This window comes from Rhinolophus ferrumequinum, chromosome 23 (genome assembly GCF_004115265.2).
Source record: "Rhinolophus ferrumequinum isolate MPI-CBG mRhiFer1 chromosome 23, mRhiFer1_v1.p, whole genome shotgun sequence".
NCBI lineage: Eukaryota > Metazoa > Chordata > Mammalia > Chiroptera > Rhinolophidae > Rhinolophus > Rhinolophus ferrumequinum.
Genome location: NC_046306.1, coordinates 11,035,000 through 11,049,457, shown reverse-complemented (window position 1 = coordinate 11,049,457; position 14,458 = coordinate 11,035,000). Strand labels below are relative to the sequence as shown.

Here is a 14,458-nt window from a genome sequence, read left to right as displayed (position 1 = left end):
CAGGCTCTTCTGAGTGCTAATTAATGCCTGTTCCATCAGTTGTGAGACCTTGAGCGTTAGTTTTCTTCTCCATGGACAATGAAATCCTAGGATTCTAGTAAATGTTCCTTTCCTTCTCTTTATGGTAGGATCTAGTTTAAAATAAACAGTTTGTTTCCCTGGATTGACAATGGTGAATAAAAATAGTTGGAGTGACAAAAAATGTAAAAGTTGTTTGGGATTAAATTGTATAAAAAACACAATCTTTCATTTAATGAAGATCAGTTAATATGTGGTGCTACCCAGATTTTCTTAATCTAGATTCCAGTATAAGGTGTTTAGGGAATCACTGAATAAATCCTTTTTGGACAAGTAATGTATCCATATTTTTTTTAACAAATATAAACTGTGAGATGATATCTTAACAAAATAGTTCTAGTTAAAAAACTGGTTTAAACTTTTTGGTAAATGATACGGTTGCTGAAAAGATTTTAGGCAGATTACATTAGGTATCACAAAACCTTTTTAATATAAGGATAAACAAATCCTAGGTGATTTGAATGGATGCAAGGTCAGTTTGTGCTATTCTTGGTTAGGGGATATGTTAGATGCTAATTGCACCTGTTCAGTATTACTGAATTTGAGGTTGTCTTATTTTTGAATATTATTTTGGTGGTGTTTTTCGTTGGTTATATTTGATAAGAAAGAAGATTGTGATTAGAAAGTTGTATAAAAGTGGTTTTTAATGACCATTTTTTTTCTATTTAAAATATAGGACTTACAGAACTGAGCTTTTGCTTGGCTTTTGCCTGAATGAATCTAATTAGTGGCTCGAATGTAGCTAAATATCAGCAGATGGGCTTAAGTAGATTGACTTCAATCTTACTAGAATATTTTTTATATTAGGAATTCCCCCTTATCACAGACAGAATCTTAGCATACTTGAGGGTGTGTTTCATCAGACTGAACAAGTCACAGCTTCTGGAGTCTTTCCTTAACTGTGAAATGAGATACTTTTCCTGATAAGTTAATGTGTATTATTACTGTAATTAACAATTTTATAGTACTCGAACAATACTAAGTGTTATTGCTGTATTTTCTCCTTGTACTCTACAAGTCTCTTGGTGATGGAAATTTTAAGTTCTAACATGAGATTTATTAGTGTCTTGCTTTTGAATGTACTTTCCCACTGTAGTACCTGAAAGAACAGCTTATGTGCAAACTTTTATATTCCCCAAGACTTGTGCTAAAAGTGGTGTTTCCTGTTTATGCATGTGTCTGAAAAGATAACTGTGTAATAAACAGCAGTACCTTATGTGCTCACTTGGTGCTTACAGGCTTTGTCATTATTAGAAACTGTCAAGGTCAGTATTGCTTTCCTTCTGAGCAAATAAATCTATGCAGCTATTGTCAGGTTATCAGTGGGAGTGAGGAATTGCCTGTGAAACTGGTTTAAAATATTTTCTTGCCTGATTCATTTTTAGCTACATGTTTGTGCTTTTTGTATTTAGTTCAAAAATACTTAGTAATTTTACAAGTTAAATTTCTTCTTGGTAAGATAGCTCTTGAGTTTTTTGTGTGAATCACTGACAGTCTGTAATTCCGTTTTGGGAGCATCTGAAGTTTGTATTTTCCCACTACTTAACAGTCCTCAAAACAAGTTTATTGTAAGAGATTTTCATTGGAAAATAAGATTAATTTCCTTGACAAGGCGAAAACTGTCATTACAGCATATTCAGCTTGGTACATAGTAGGCATTTGATGTTTTTGAATTGATGGGGAAAATAATCTTCCAAATTTTTTCTGTTTTTATGCAGATGGTATGTAAAAACTTAATTGACAGTTGGATGAGAATTTTAAAGAAAAATTTTCCATATTGAATTAAGTTTAAATTTATCATTGAGAACCAACATGTTTGGATTAGTGACCCAGAGATTCTGTTAAATCTGCAATGAAGAATTTTGATGGTCCTTTTTTTTTTTTTTTTTGCAAGCACTGGATGACATAGAAGTGAGGATATGGTATAAAAATTCTGCAGCCTTATTTTTTTTAAAGTTTTTTGCAACTCAGTTATTAAAAAACACACATAAAACTTTATTACTTAGTTTGTGTTAGATATTCATTTGGTAATGTGGCATATTTCTTTGCAATTCCCATGATTTAAAAAAATTAATTTAGACTTTATTTTTTAGAATAGTTTTAGATTTACAGAAAACTTGAGCAGATAGTACAGAGAGCTCCCATATACTCCCCGCCACCCCCAGTTTCCCCTGTTAGCATTGTGCATTAATGTGGTACATTTGTTATAATTAATGTATCAATATTAATACAATATTATTAACTAAAGTCCGTATTTTACATTTAAATTCACTCTGTGTTTACATGTCTATAGGTTTTGATAAGTGCATTATTGTATTCTATAGAACAGTTTCACCTCTCTAAAAGTTACCTGTGCTTTACCTATTCATTCTTTTCCCTTGAACCCTGGTGACCACTGGCCTTTATACTGTTTCTATAGTTTTGGCGTTTGCAGAATGTCATGTAGTCGGAATAATATAGTATGTAGCCTTTTCAGATTGGCTTCTTTCACTTAGCAATGGAGGTAAATTTCCTCCATTCTCTTCTCGGCTTGACTACTCATTTTTATTGCTGAATAATCCATAGTATGGATGTCCCATAGTTTATCCATTTACCAATGGAGGACACCTCGGTTGCTTCCAGTTTGGGGCAATTATAAGTAAAGCTGCTATAAACATTTATCTGTAGGTTTTTGTGTGGGCATGTTTTCAGCTCAACTGGTAAACACCTAGGTGTGTGATTGTTGGATCATATGGTAAGAATAGGTTTAACTGTGTAAGAGACTGCCAAACTGTCTTTTAAAGTGGCTGTACCATTTTGCATTCCTCCCAGCAATGAATGAGAGTTCCTGTTGCTTCATATGCTCATCTGCATTTGTTATTGTCCCCCCCCCCCCTTTTTTTTTTGGATTTTAGCCATTCTAATAGATGTATGGTGGTATCTCATTTTTAATTTGTAATTTCCTAGAAGCATGATAACAAGCCTCTTTTTGTATGCTCATTTGCCATGTGTATGTCTTTGGTGAAGTTTCTACGTCTTTTGCCATTCTTTAATTGGATGGTTTGTTTTCTTATATTGATTATTGTTTCTTACTGTTATTGTTGTTATTTAAGAGTTCTTTGTATATTTTGGATACAAGTCCTTTATGAGATGTGTTTTGCATAAATTTTTCTTAGTCTTGATTTCTTTTTTTTCTTTTTTTAATTGGCAAATGAGAGCCAGGAATTGGGCTTGTGATCTTGCTTTGGTAAGGAGTAAGGATTTTGTATTTCAAATGTAAAATAAGGTTTAGGAATGTTTATAAATAAATAAATTACAACCATCTCATGTCCCTTTTATTTTGTGATTATAAAAGCAAAACAAGCTAATTTTGGGAAATTAGGGGCAATTTCAAATTGGGAAAAGGTACTAGTAATCTTGGGGATTAACATTTTGGGCATTTCCTAAAATTTTCTTCTCAATCCTGTGTGTATATTTTCTATATATTTCTGCATCTTGCTTTTTATATGTAATTGTGCAAAACTTTAAATATTTTAAAGGCTACTCTGTTTTATGATTGTTAAAAGTAATGCTGATGTCAACATTTGTTACCACATGCTTTATCTGCATTTCTGATACTTCCTTTGGAGCGACTCCTGGAAGTAGAATTGGGACCAAAGATTTTTAAGACTCTTAACCTATTTTTCCCAATCTGTTCTTTTTGTACTGCATTAAGAATTTTAATGTTTGTGGAGCTTAAATTTTTTTTTTACTGGTATTTTCTTTAAATTTAACTTTTATTTAAAAATAATGGTAACTCCACCTTTTGAAAAATTACAGTAATAAGCATTCTTTCAATTTAATTGCTCATTAGAATTTTATCTACCTTTCCCTTCTTTCTTCCATGTATAGGCAGATATATCTATTAGACATGTTCTCACACTTGGGAACAGTCACGTTATATGTTGCCTGCAGATTTTCTTTTCTTCTTCAGTTTCATGGACATCTTCTTAGGTGTCTGTGTATATATGTGAATCTGCATTCTTTTCAGTGGCTGTATAATCTACCATTTTTGGATGTCCTTTCTTTAAGAATTTATCCATTACTTTAATGAATATATATTGAGAACCTGCCATATGCCAGTTACTGGGGAGAAATACCAACAAGCAGAACATACTGGAATCTCTCACCTCAAGGAGCTTGCATGAAGCTGTGTGTTGCTCTGTTGATGCTCATTAGTCCCTTTTTTTCTTCTTTTACAGGATGTTATATTGAATATCCTTATACATATCTTTTATATCTTGATGTACTGTGCTGTGTTCCTAGCCATGGGCTTGTTGAGCCTAAAGGATACACTCTTAAAATTGCAAATTTTTGCCAGCTGATACCATTTTCTTTCATTGTTTTTATTTTACATTTTCCTAACCCTCGGAAGGGTTGTGCATGTTTGCATTTGTTCATTGGGCATTTGTACCACCATGAACTGCCTATTCTTATTCTGTGCTCATTTTTCCTGTTTGTTGTCTTTTCTTAGCAATCCGTAAGAAAGAACGCCTATGTATTTTGGGTTTTTATTCCTTTTCTGTTTATACACTACAGATGTTTTCTGCTGTCCTGTTATTTACCTTTTAAATTATTTTTTATTTCTCCTCAACTTGGGACTTACAGAAAAGTTGCAGGACTAACATAAAGAAGTCCTGGGTGCCTTTCATGCATATCTTCAAATGTTAACATTTTACTGTATTTGCTTTTTCCTGTCATTTAAAAAATAAGTATTTTTTCTGAATCACTTGAGAGTAAGTTGCAGCAGACATGATGCCCTTTTACTCCTAAATACTTTAGTATATATTTCCTCAAAACAAGGAATTCTTTTACATTATCACACTACAATGTTAAAAATCATGGAATTAATATTGATACAAATAATCTATTCTGTAGACCTTATTCATGTCTCATCCTGTATCCCAATAATGTCCCCTAGAGGGAAGGAAAATCCAAGATCACTGCACTGCATTCCATTGTTATGTCTCTTTAGTCTTTAATCTGGGACAGTTTCTGGCCTTTGTGTTTCATGACATACGAGTAGATACTTTTAAAGACTATAGGTCAGTTATTTTATGGAAGTCCCACAGTTTATGCTAATGTGGTGTTTCCTCATGTTAGATTCAGGTTCTGCATTTTTGGAGGAGGAATACTCTAGAAGTGATGTGTTCTTCTCAGTCCGTCCAGCTAGGAGGCACTTGTTGTTGATTAGTTCCATTATTGATTATGCTGACTTGGACCATTTGCTTGAGGTGGTGTCTGCTACTTTCTCTATTGTAAGGTTATTTGTGGGGAGATGCTGTAAAGTTCCCTGTGGGGTTTCGAGGTTTTAAGTCTGTAATTATGGACATATCCTATTACTCTTTAAACTTATAACTACTAGTTTTAGCTTCCACTGATGATTCTTGTCTCCTGAATGAATTATTATGATTTTGCCAAATGGTGATTTTCTGGTTCTGTCATTCCTTCTGCATTTATGAGTAGGCTTTCTACTGGAAGGAAGTGCTTTCGCTTATTGTATATATTCTCATATTTATTGTGGATTCATGAATTTTTAGTTTATTCAATAGATTATAATCCTTTACCATTATTGTGGTGCACAAAGTGTACCACATTTGTCTAGTTGATGTTTAACTTTGGTTATGGTGGTTTTCTTGTATTTGGAATCTATAAATATATGGTAATTTTGAATTATTTAAATGTATTGCTCTCTTTAGGCTTCTGGATTTTGTGTTGTACTTAGGGGAAGCCATCTCTTTAACTCTGACTCCCCACTGTTGATCATCTGAGTCCCATGATTTTCCAACCTTTGCTGTTGCCTTTTTACCATTCCCTTGCTTCTAAGCACCACATTGGGGAGTGGCTGGGAATAGAGGAGCCCATAGTGAAATGCCCACAGCCAAAAACAATCATTAAGGCATAAGACTTGCAAAAAAAAAAAAAAAAATCCTTGGAAATGAAAACCCTTAAGCGTATTCAAACTTATCCTTTTCAAGCAGTGTGCTAAATGTATTTAATCTTAAAGATTCAGGACGGTAGGAGCATTATTTATTACTTTTTTTTCCCCCTGTGGGTGACACCACTTACACCTCCTGAATTAAACAGGATTAATTCTCTTTGGGCTTAAAGACATTAGAGTCGAGACCACTTTAATTTTAAGAGATTTTCTGTTTGCTTTTTAGTTTATTTTTTTTCTATGCTTTTTAGTTTATTTCTTTTCAATTTTCCTTCGCTATTGTTTGCCAGCCAGTTAGCTGTACTTTCTTGCTGTTGTCAGTACTTTATTGCTTCTAATAGTCTCTCCCTTCTAATTTGCTGTGAGGTGGGGAAGCGAGATACACACAATCCTCCTAATAAGCTGGGAATAAATAAGAACAAATAAACTCAAGTGTGAGGCCCTGAGAAGCTGCGTTTTTGCACCCATTGTCATGCTTCTCCTGACAGTGGTGGTGGCCGCGAGGCTCTCCGTCATTCATTCTTCCTAACTGCCACGTGAGATAGGTAGGGCAAGAGATGCGGTACTTACTTTAGAGAGGACGCTGGTGGTGGTGGTGTAAGACAGAGCTGGAATTTGAATCTGTCCCTTCCCTCCAAATCCATGGAATAAGCATTGTTTATAGTAATACTCCTTTGCCCCATCCATTACTAATACTTCTAGAAAGTTGTGTACTGGCTTTAAGTATGGTTCTTTTATTGACTGTATTAAACTGAACTTCTAAACTGAAGCATATTACAATACTTTTTAAGCAGATTAGCACGTAATTTTCAAGTTCCCCTTTGATCTACAATGTGGGTCCCAGAGTAGAAGTGGGAAGAAGGTTGAGACTGTTGGACATGATAATAAAATAGATAATGAAATTAAGTAATCATTGTTAATCAGTTCTCTATTAGTGCTGTCATATACACTGCAGTCTGCCTGGCATCCCCTTTGCCTGGTTGGTTGCTTTCAGCTCTCCGATTAAATGTTGCATCCTCAGAGAAGCCTGAGCTGAAATTACTTCCCTCTTCCTATCCTCCCCCCTTTTCTATATCATATCACCCGATTTATTTCCTTTATCACTCTCTGGAAATACCTTGTTTTATCTATTTGCTGTCTGTTAATATAGAATTAAATGTAAGCTCTGTGATTTTCTTTTTTTTTACATCTTTCTTTCTCTTGCTCTCCTTCCTTCCTTCCTTCCTTCCTTCCTTCCTTCCTTCCTTCCTTCCTTCCTTCCTTCCTCCTTCCTTCCTTTTCCATGACCCATCAGCTCCAAGTTGTTTCAATCTAGTTGTGGAGGGCACAGCTCACTGGCCCATGCGGGGATCGAATCGTCAACCTTGGTGTTGTGAGCACTGCGCTTTAACCAAGTGAGCCAACCAGACGCTCCAACAAGCTCTGTGATTTTTATCATTTGTCCATCTTTAGGATTTATCCCATCTCCAAGGAATGTGCTTAGTTAGGTCTTTTTGAACTTCTCTGAGCACCTTCCTTTGCCATGCCAAGGCCGTGGGTCTTGCTTAGCTTTGTATCCACAGAACCTGGAATAGAACACTGTACTGTACTGTAAAATATGGTATAATTTCAGCAAACATTTGTGAAATGAATGGATGATTTACACGTAACTGTTACTTTGAGCTAGGCACTGTGATGACAACCTATTAGCATTTTCACTTGAGATGTGATTGAGGCTTCTAGTCTCATGTGCTTTTAAAAGAGGAAGCATATGACAGCCACATCATTACTGATTAATAATACTATTTTATGTGGTATAGTACTTTGTATTTTTTTAAACCGAATGTCTCAATTATGGGATAGCCAGTCTATCTAGTTTGATGCTGTAGAAAATATTGGAATCTTTTTTAAAAAACACTTGTCTGTGAATCTTAAAGAATGCTTCTCAAAGTTGTCTGTGAACCACTCTGACAGAGCAAGAAGACACAAAGGCCAATATTTTATTTGCTTTTATTTTATAGTCAGTATTTCCTTTCAGGTTCTGTATTTGGCACAGAAGCTGCATTGGTACAGGAAGCAGACCAGGCAGCTAGCTGCTGTGACCTTTGTTTAATTTGTCTTGTTTGTCAAGTGAGGAACCCATTGGGTGCTTGGACAAAACCAGGGGAGAAGAATGATTTCATTGGAGGTGTGAGGAAAGATTACACCTCCCATGCCCTGGTCTGTGGCAAGAAGCTAGCTTGCCACTGCTTATCTTCTCTATGCTTTGTTCTGAGCTGTTTTTGGAATAGTTCATGTGATTGGGAAAAAAAGAACAAAGAGATTAGGAGAAATTGAGGAAAAATTTATCCCCCCTCAGTGCCTCACAAGGTGTCCTGCGGAGAAGGACTATAACTGACTAATTTAATTTTACCCTTTGTCTATTTTTAGAGTTTGTCTCATCTCAAAGGCTTGTGATAAAGTCTTGTTGAATTCTTCCGAATGCCTTCCTTTGCCATACTAGCCAGTAGACTGAATTTAGGGACTTCTCAATGTTTTTTACTTGGTTGCCTGCCTGTTCCTAAAATGATTTTAAAAAGCCCTTTACATATACAGAAAGCTTGGTGCCCATTAAATATAGCCCTTTCCTGCCAGTCACTGAAAGGTAAAATACTTAAAAAAAAAAAGTATTGCAGTATCAATTTGTTTGAACTTGAGCATCCAGTATCTGTTCAGTTTTTTTCTTGTTGATGTTTTGTTGGACCTTCAGACTTCAATCACAATAAAAGGATGGGGAGCATAAGGGAGGAACAAAACTACATTGGCAATTTATGTAGCAAATAAAAATATAATGGCTTTGAACATGCTGACAAAAAAAGCGCTCAGGTTTTGTGTTACACAACCATTAAAAATAGAGATGCTTTCCTGATTATATGCAGAGGGTGCCCTCCCAAAAATGTATACACATTTCAAGAAAGGAAAACTATTAAAATTGTAACACTCAATATATACCAATAACAAAAGATGAATACAAGTCACGTTTGACTTCTGCAATTACAAGAGGTGCTCAAAGTGGTTACCGTCAGCATCCAGACACTTCTGATTATGGCAAACTACTGCTTGAGCAATGTTGACCAAAGTGTCCACTTGTGTACATTTTTTGGCACCCCTGGTATATCTGTGGAATATCATGGTTTAAGCATAACTCCCATTTGGTAGGTAGGAAAATGAGGCATACAAAATCAATCTAATTTATCCAAGGTTACATATAGAAAATTACAAGGAACATGTAGAGTTTCTGATTCTACCCAATATTTTATCCACTTAGTTGAAATGTATATAGAGTCTCAAAGCAGAAAGGCAAAGTACTTTGTATAGTTTCCTAGCTGTACATAATAACTGCTCAATTAAATTTTACTATTATTAATTATTCAGGGAGAGTGTTCTATTTACTGATACTGTATATTTTGATGATTTTTTTGAGCACAGAGACTTAATATTTATGTTAATATTGATGAGAGGAAAATTAAATTGAATTTCAGCACAAAACTTTTGCAGATATTTTGCAGCATAGGCTTTTGTGTTTTGGATTTCTACTTTCATGATTTTTAGGCCACTGTTGGTTTTAGCTACCATAGGAGGAATTTGAATCTCTGATTCTATTTTCTTTAGGGGCCTGTATCTTCCTATGTAGTCTTTTTGCATAGCAAGTACAGGTTGTATTGTGTTGAATGCTAAGTTTACTTCAGTGTCTGATATTAGGTAATTTGTATAGTATTAAGCGAAATGTTTTAATGTGTTGTAGCAGTGAAGATAGCTTCGATACAATTTTGACATGAGTATTATACTGAATTAAATTGTTTGTAAATATTAAGGAGTGAAAATATTTTAATCTTTCTATGCCAGGAATTCTGGGATCTTCCTGTTCCCCCTTCCTTATATAGCTGCTGGTGGAGATGGAAGCCTGTCTCAGTGTTAATAAATGCCATCACCCATTCCCTTCCCCCAGCCTTACGCTAGAGTCTAGTTTGCCTGCAGCTGCAATGGTAGGCATCTTTCAGGAAGTGACCTTGGCTTGTATTAATCAAATTCAGAACACACAAAAAAGCTTCTTGCTAACATGCTGACTTGATGTAAAATTTTATCGCATCCATTTTCTTTCAAAATGAGGCCATCTTGTAAAAAGAAGATACACAGAAGACTCCTCTAATTTAATGTATTGTATAAAAAGGCTTCTGTAAGTCATGTTTACAAAAACTAGATTTTAAAGGTATAGCCTTTTTATTAACACATATGCATAAACTTAAATCATAAAGGTTTGGGATTTTTTTATCAGAAATTACTTGTTTTAATGCTAAATTAAGAAAACCTGTATCACCTTCAAGTTTCTTTATTTACTGTATTAAACAACTGACATTAAATTGCTATGGTAACTTTTCACTATGAATTTATTTTGGGCCCCTTTAGCATTTGTATATTAAGTAAGGCACTTTTGTGTATTGGTAACCTTTGGGTGTTCAGCAATAACTGGTGTCTTTGCTGGTTTGGATAAGAAAATGAATATCCTACGTGAAATAATTTTTTTAGGTAGTAGTACTGCCTACAGTGGTGGCTTCTAAATATAACCTTACATTTAAATCAATAAGCCTGCTAAAATTTGACCACCTATTGTATTAATGAGAAATATTGTTAACTACAATTTCACACATATGCTTATTTAGGATATAACTGATCATTTTGATAGAGCAGTTAATGTAAATATTTTACTTTTGTCATGTAATGCTTCAAAGAAATCTAGTTTTTAAATGTAGGATAGCGAAGGTGTGTGTAGTACAGATCTGTATTTTAACCTCTCTCAACATTAAATAAAGAATGTTGAAAAGAGTAGTTAATGGATTCGTTTACTGACGTTTTCTGCATTTGGAAGAAATTTACATAAAACATGAATGTAGACAGCAGTTGTGTCCATTACCAAAGGGTTCACTCTTGAGTTTATTGTGGAAGGGATCACTCCTGGGTACTGGTGTTTAGAGAGAAGAAATAATAGGAAAAGAAGGCTTAAACCTTAGGAGCTGTAGCTGTATTTCGGTAGATGGTACAGTATGAAAAGGACAGACATGTTGTATGTTTCTATTAATGATTTGGAGAGGAGGTGGGGAATCTATGCAAATTAAAAATTGATGTGTAGATAAATAATTAAATGTCTTCAGTTTTTGTTGTTTTTAAAGCATTACTGGACACAACCAGCCATTATCTTTCATCATATTGTAAATTGTTCTTAGAAGAGCAACCTCATGGAGATAAATCTGTCTCTTTAACCTGCTTAAGTTCACTCTTTGTCTCGATACTAGCATTAATAATTGGTTTGTTAGATACTACAGGATAAAGAAACTGATTTCAAGGAGAAAGATGATCATTACTTCATTATTTCTCCCCTCAAATATCTGTTTAAAATACATAGTCTTAAATACGATTATCACCCTGAACTTAAAATGTTCTTTTCCTTCTGCCTCTCCACCTCCATGTCCTCTCCTCCCCCCCCAAAAAAAAAATAAGAAAGAAAAAAGAAAAAGGAAAGCCATGTAAGAAAAGGCATATATGCAATCCTGGTAGCCAATGAGTTAATGTTCATTTGCAGCCTGAGGGGTCAGCTTGCAGTCTCTGTTTCCTGATTGGCTGCTAAAAGGTGAAATTGAAACCACTGTAAACTTTTGACCCTGTAGCAATTCTTGTGGAACGCTGTCCACTGGTGGAGCCCAGAGCTTGGTTCACCTCCCCACCCAACCCTCCCACCCCCTTTCCTGTATTTATTTTGTGATCGTGCAGGACTGCATGCAGTTTTTCCAAGAGAGGGGGGAGAGGGGAACTGAACAAGCACCAGCAAGCGACTTGCTTGCTGCCTGCGTTAGTAACCATGTCATTACTAACTACACCTCAGCCAAAGATGTGGGGCCTGTTAATAAACTGGTCTGCCAACCGGAGTTTTTAGTTTTCTCCTTAATCTCAAGGTAATTTAAACATGAGAATGGTTATGTTTGCTGTCATTGTTCATCAGTGGATAATATCGTAGTGTAAGCAAAATGTATGGCATAATTTCCTGGATATGTTGAGTTAAAAACCGCTTTCATTTTCAGCAGCCTTTATACACACCCCCCCCATTAATGTTTTCTATGTTTCATGTAATTTTTACACAATTGGCTAACATTTTACAGAAGTTTTTTCTCTCTTGCCTTTGTTTTTTATTATAAAGAAACTCAAATGGCATTTTGGTTATGATAATTTCTGCAATTATTTTTCATAGTTATCTGTACATTTGAATTTCATTAATCTCTTTTTGCTGAGGTGAATAGTTTTGGAATTGTCTTGCATTCACATTTAAATAGTGCTTTAAAGTTACAACAGCAATCGTATGAAAAAGGCAAGGGCAATTCTTCTGCCTGCTCTCCTTTAATACTATTATTAGACTGTATGTCTTCAACTTCTGGTTCTTTCTTGTATCCCTGGTGTCTGGCAGTGTAGCACGTTGATGCTCAGCAAATGCTTACTAAATGGACATAGTTTTCATTTGGGGCACTGTTGTGGCTATTTATACCTGCTTCTTTCCTAATTAATGGCAGGAACCATATTTTGCTTATACTTCTGAGTGCCGGTGCATTCCTGGCACCTGCTAGATACACAGCAAACATTTAATTGAATAAAATGTCTCACACAAGGTCACTTCAAGAAGCTGGACTTCCAAAACTTAGGTTCTCTGAATCCAAGGCTTCCATTTTCACTGCACCATTTAAATTTTCTGGTTGACTCCACATAGGACTAAACATTTTTTATAATTGATTAAATGACTATGTAGAACAAATTATTATAAATCAACTTGGCCCTTTATAGTACATAGCGTAGGATAAGTGGTGATAACCCTGTGCTTACTTTACTAGACGTGGATATGCTGTAATTTGAGATAATTCCTGCTCCCCCCCCATCAAAAAGATTATGGTATTTAAAAAAGTTTGTCATCAGTGTCACCAATGTTTCTGGGGTACCAAATACGTTTTTACTTATTGAACACGTAATAGTGGAGAAAGTAATAGTAAAAGAATTCTTTTCACTGAGTTAAGTTTATACAGCTTTTTTAAAAAAGTGGTACCTTTCTATACAATTTTAAATTTTCAGCTGATTTTTAACTTAGAGCTGTTTTTTTCCTTCAGTATAGCTACAGATTAGTTGCAATTGACTAATGTAGTAAATTCCATTATTACAGTTTTGACAAAGGATATATTTATCGCTTGATAAGTAAATGAACTGCAAAAGAATGTAAAATTTAATTTACACCAATGTTGGGTAACCTTTAAGTAACAAATTTAATTGGTGCACAAACTTACTAGTAGTTCTTTGAAGATGAGTGGGCAACAGCTGGCTTTTCCCAAAGACAGTGATTCCCCATCTCTGCAATTTCAGGGAACCGAGGCCGTCCCTGGGCGCAGTGCCCACAGCAGCATGGAAAGAACAATGAGTTTGATATGATTAATAGTAGAGTCCTTGCATCCTTCCATGTTCAAGAACAAAAGAAAGACATGTTCATAATATTCAGTGGCCTCTTTTTGTCCATTTGTGTTTCCAAGCATCAGCAATATATAGTTTGGGTTTTTCTTTATCTGTCAACTCCCCTCCCCCAGTTTGTGTCTTTGTTTTGGCCTCCAGGCACGCCTTTTCAGGTCTTTTCAGACTAGCTATTAACAAAGCTCAGTTTGATTTGTTCCCCCCATTAGCTTTCTAGTGATGCAGGTTTTGATAATGTGGATCTCAACAGTCACCTTTTGTTAATTCTGGTAGAAAATTAATGCCCCTCCTTTCTCAGATATCGAGTATTTTTGGGATGTGTCATTCACTTTTTATGTTGGTGTGATTTGATTTTTGTATGTGTGAATTATGAAAAGGGGTAAGAGTAAGCTTATTTTTGATAACATTAAAAAATGTAGTTCACAGAAATCTAGGACTGTTGCCTTTGCAGAATCTAGACAAGCTAACTTGCAGTTTTTTCTAAGAGTTCCATACTTGACAAAATCTTGGTATGTAATAGATTTTAGACCGTCTACCTCTTACAGGTTCCTAGTAGGTAAGCCAATCATTCATTGGTCTGTGACTATTTGGGGACCTCTCTAGTCCAACCACACACTTCTGGGAAGGGAGAATTTCGTAGATGGTGTTTCTTTGGCTCCCTGGGGGTGATGGGGTACAGATTGGGTGGGTCAGCACCCCTTTAGCTTTCAACAGCATTCCAATAATATTTGAGTATTAATGTAGGATCTGCCTGTCAACATCCCACACTAGGCAGCAGTACTCGTTTCCTGGGTCAGTCATTATGGTACTAAGTATATTCTGACTCAAATTCCTTTTCCTACCCACCCTTCTTCTGTAGGTACTAAGCTTCTGAAGTGAAACTTGATTTAAAAAAACCAGGGCCAGAAAACC

At 35.3% G+C, this 14,458-nt stretch overlaps 1 protein-coding gene across 4 annotated transcripts in view; it reads left to right on the top strand.

Annotated features, from left to right (window-relative positions):
* Nucleotides 1-14,458, top strand: part of NCOA3 (nuclear receptor coactivator 3) — a 93,794-nt gene that overhangs the window by 34,347 nt on the left and 44,989 nt on the right. Inside the window, exon 1 of one of the 4 annotated variants that reach the window (XM_033095461.1) lies at nucleotides 11,976-12,000. The exons of the other annotated variants lie outside the window; for them this stretch is intronic. The gene's annotated coding sequence lies outside the window, so the exon portion shown is untranslated. Of the gene's footprint in view, nucleotides 1-11,975; nucleotides 12,001-14,458 lie in introns of those variants that run through there. 4 annotated transcript variants of the gene reach the window in all.